Raw genomic sequence first — 5,000 nt, 5'->3', positions numbered from 1 at the left:
CCCGCCACCGGGAGGTCCTCAGGGTGTCTGTTGACGGGTTTGGGACGCTGGTCCTGCCCAAAAGGTTTAACAAAAAAATCCGGGGCCCGGACCACAATCTCTCTTCCGCAGCCACAGGGTCCCACCTCCTTTAAACGCCTCCATCCTGCGCCAGCTGGGGGCAGTGTCTCGCCACCCACGAATCCCCCTTCTTCAAATGGGCCCGATATACCTCGGCCCGGGGGTGGTGCCCGAAAGGCGTTTTTAAAGCCTCCGCCACGCTGGTGTTTAAGGAAAGGGGGAAAAGTTGGGATGGCGGCAGATGCCCCCAAAACTTTTCCCCCGCGGGACCCCTTAGCCTGTTTCCAGCTGCCGGGCCTTCTCTTCTGGCTCCGCCCTGGGCAGATGCCCATTTCAAATTGGGGGGGACATTGGGCCCCCCAGGCCCCCTTCCCGTCGTACTCGCTGGCCTTTTCGCCTTTACAGAATGTTGGAGGCCCAGGGGCCTGCGGGTGGAGGGAAAGGTGCCCTAAAATAAAAACCCCCCCCCGCCCGGGGGGGAGGAAAAGGGGGGGAGGGGGGCAACGGGGGCGGGTTGAAACCGGGGGAGTTTTCCGCCCCCTAACCCCAAAAGGGGGTTTGGGTTTCCCATGGGTCCCCAGCCTTCGGGAGCGAAACTGGCTCCGACCCCGGGGGGGGGGGGGGGCGCCTGCGAGGCCCCCCGGGGTTTTCCCGCCATGGACCCAGGGGCAGACCCCCAATAAATTGACACTCTGGGATTTTGTTGCCAGAACCCCCGTTGCCCTTTTCTGCTTGCAACGTTACTACCTCGTTTACGCCGCTTTCCTCCTTCACCCTTTCCCCCTCAGGCCCGGGAAACCCCGCCCCTTTAGAGTCTCCCCCCTCCCCATCAGTTTTTTTCACACTGTTGCCCCCCTTGTCGGTTTTTACTGCGGTTTCCCTCCTTTAAACAAGATTGTTGGGAGCACTCAACCCAAATTTGGCAGAAAGTTCCTCGCCTTTATTCCTGCATCCCCACGGATGGGTGCGCCTGCCGGTTTCCCCTGTGCCTGCTCTTCTGCCCTTTTGCCCCTTTCCCCCCTATACCGACCAGCATGGAAATGATCAGGTCCATCTGGCTCGGGTTCCCCCTCACTCGTGCCTGCCCCCAGTCATAGCCCCCCTCTCCCTCATGGGTGCCGCCATTTTGGACGACATGATAAATCGGCTGCCTCACTGATCAAAAAATCTAAATCCCACTCCTGACCCCCATTTGTTCCCCCGATCACCTCGTCTCTCCGCCACAAAAAACCAAAAAGGGTAGGAGAGGGGGTGCTATCCAAAAGGGGGCGGTTTAACACTTAAAAAGCTCCAAGAGGCACAAGCACCCCAGCGTCCCCAGGAAAAAACCACCAGGGGAAAAGCCAATTTGGGAGGGAAGGGGGACGAAAATAAACCCCACGATGACAGTCTTTCCCTTTTTTTTACAAAAGTTTTTTCCCCCTAAAACCCTTTTTATAGGCACAAAACAGGCACCCAATCACTGATCCACACTGCACTAAGCTTATAAAAAGAGCAACAAAAAATTTATCAGGCAAAAGAGCACACACGGGGGCCTTTTACATGAGCAGCAAACCCCAAAAACCCCCTCTCTTTGGGTTGTTCCTTTCCCCTCCTCCGCTTTACACCAGTTTTCGTCATGTTGGGCCCCGGTCACTTCATGTTAAAAACCTGCCCCGGTCACCTTACATGTTTTAAAAAATGTTTTCGCACAAACAAAAACCCCCCTGGCCTTTCAATTTTGTAATCATGGTAAAATATGCTTAAATTAAAAAAAAAAAAAAAAAAAAAAAAAAAAAAAAAAAAAAAAAAAAAAAAAAAAAAAATATAAATATATTTTTATATATATATATATTATTATTAAAAATTAATATTATTCATTTATTTTACATACTATTCACACAACACATTATAATATATATTTATATATATATATATTATTATATTTTATTTTTTATAATTTTTTCATTTAGTACTACAATTTTCACACACCTTTTTATATATATAATATAAAATATATATTAATATATAATATATTATATATAATATACATATATGTGTGTGTGTGTGTGTGTGTGTGTGTGTGTGTGTGTGTTTTGGGTGTGTGTGGGTGTGTGTGTGGGGGTGTTTGGGTGTGTGTTTTGTGTGTGTGTGTGGGGTTGTGTGTGTATATATATAATATAGTTGTATATATGTAATAGTAATATGAAATTAGTATTTTTTTTAAATTTATATATTTTTTAATAAAATTTAATTTTAAAATTATATATTTTAGGGTTTGTATATATATATATAATTTATATAATATTTATATATAAAAAATTTATATATTATGAAGATAGTAGATGATGATAAAGATGTTAATGGGATATATTGAAAATTTGTATATTTTATATATATATATAGATATTTTATATATTATATATATATGTATAATTTTAAATATTTTAAAACATAATATTAAATTTGTTAATATTTTTTATATAAATTTTTAAAATTTTTAAAATTTTATATTTTATTATATATTATATATATATATTATACATTATAAACTACACATTTTTCTATATATTACAAAATTTTTTTTAAGCATAAAAAATGGTCATATTATATTATATTATTATATATAATATATATTTTAATATATATATATATATATTAATATGCTCAGTATTTTGTTAAATAAAAATGATGATATATAGAAAAATGTGTATGTGTATATATATATTATTAAATTATATAAAATTATTAAAATTTTATATATATTTTATCATCATCATAAAGGGTAAGCCGAGGGGGCGCTGACGAATCCCCCCTTGCTTCCAGCACGAGGTCCTCTAAAGACGTCAAGGAGACTCCAAGAATTAGATAGCGTCCGGGTTTCACTTCCATAGAAAAATGCCCGTTAAAGGCCTTGAAGCCCCAAGTTTTGATTTCTGCATAGGTACCACTCCCAAATGATCTTGTTGATCGAGTTCATGGCTCCTGTCCCCCAATCCTCTATGACTTCGGTCTACAGCCCAGAGTTGGACTACGCCCCCCAAAAAGAATTAAAACTCTGTAATTTCAACGTCCTGGGCCGCAAGCAGGGATGAAATGAAGGGGTTTCCCCTAACGGGCCCCCCCAAAGCCCCTGATCTTGGTTTTGGTCCAGGAGACTTGGGCCAAAGGGGTTTCGCCTATTGCTAAATGATCAAGAGCCGCCCCAGGACCCAAGGACTCAAAAGGGTGAAACAGCAAAGTAAAGGTCTGAGCCCTTGATATTGCCTATTTGTCCACACTGATTTTTGGCTAGAGCTCCCATTTCCAGTCCAAAAGGTGTTTTAAAAGTGTAGGGGCAAGGACCAGTCTTGCTCATTTTTGAAAATTTAAAAGGGAGAAGGTTTGACAAAAACACCCATACTTTACGACTTTTGTACCCGTAAAAGGCTTGCTATTAGGGCCAATCTGTCGGATCCCCCACCTCAGGATTCCCATGTGATTCCCGTGCACCAATCAAACACCTTCTTTAGGTGATGTAGGTTGAAGCAACCCATGACCAAACTCTCGCGGATTTCCCCAATTACTCAAAGCGTGGTACGGTCTATCGTGGCTTTCAGGGGTAAATTCAACTGCCCCCGTCCTACCTTTTCCCTTTTTTTTAAAATTTGGGGGGTTCTTTTCTGTTACTTTTTTCCCCCCCCTTTTTTTCCCCCCCAGAGGGGGCCCACCCCGGTTTTAGGGGAATGGTAGAACTGCCGACGAGAGTGAGCCATGGTTTAAACCCCCCCCTTTGGAGTTGCAAATTCCCCCAAATCCCCTTTCCCCCTTCCGAAATGCCACAACCTTGAGGGAGGGGCCGCGCTGATGGGTGGGCCGTAGGGAATGGAAAGTTTTACCAAAACTGTTTAGGGTTACCTGGTACCAAAGCTCAAGTTCCCACTTCAGAAAACCCCCATATCCGAGGTTCCCGCGAGGTGGGGTCCGGAAAGGCTTGAATTTTGGGTTTTTTCCCGGGGGTTTTGGGGGAGGGCAAACTTACCAAAATGCCTTTACCCCCCAAAAACCATGAACTGTTCCCTTTTTTTCTCAGTAGTGTTTCCGAGCCCCCCCACCATGGGGGCGAAGCAAGACTTGATTTCCCTTCAGCCAGCCTTGCAACATGTTTTAGTGGCCTCAAGTCTCGGGAGATGGAATTCTGCCTTTCCCCCCCGGGGGTACGCCAATTGATCCTAGTGCCTTCCTCGGGGTTCGCCAATTGACTCCTGAGCTGCTTTTAGTGTTTCGCACTTGAAGAATCCCACAAGAAAAGGCATAGGTTGTCGAGTTTTTTGAAACTCAGAGACTGCCCCGGGCACACCCCCCTCCCCTTTGTCTGTCCCGGGGAAACACCTGAGTGGCCACTGAGGGATGGGGATTTTGAATGAACCCGCGGGTCCAGGGTCCACAACCGCCTATGGTCAGTGCCACAAAAATCGGCACTCCGGAAACCCCGCAGTCTGGGGTCCCCATCGCGTGCTGATAAGAATATGGTTTTTTCTTTTGGCCCGTACCCCTATCGCTGCCCTGTCCAGGATGCGGGGTTTAAGCACTGGGACCCGGAGCCGAGTCCTCATTTTCTGGGGCTACCAAAGTCCCCGGGGAGGAGGCTATTCTCGCTGCTGGGGTCACTCCAAAACCATGGGGGCCGACGACTCTCATAGCCAGCTCGGGCACAGCCGGATCTGCATGAAGTCGCCCAAACAATGCAAAACCGCCGGGGCAATTTCTGCCACAGATGCGAAATTGGGGCATATAATATATATATATAATATATATATAATATTAATATTATAATATAATATTATAATTATATATAATATATGTGTGTATACAAAAATATATTATATTATTTTTTAAAATATATATATATATAAATATATATATAATATATAAAAAATAATATAAAAATCAAACACACACACCACACAAAACACCACAAA

The sequence above is a fragment of the Penaeus monodon genome, chromosome 42 (genome assembly GCF_015228065.2).
Source record: "Penaeus monodon isolate SGIC_2016 chromosome 42, NSTDA_Pmon_1, whole genome shotgun sequence".
In the NCBI taxonomy this organism is placed as follows: domain Eukaryota; kingdom Metazoa; phylum Arthropoda; class Malacostraca; order Decapoda; family Penaeidae; genus Penaeus; species Penaeus monodon.
This window is presented reverse-complemented; position numbering follows the sequence as displayed.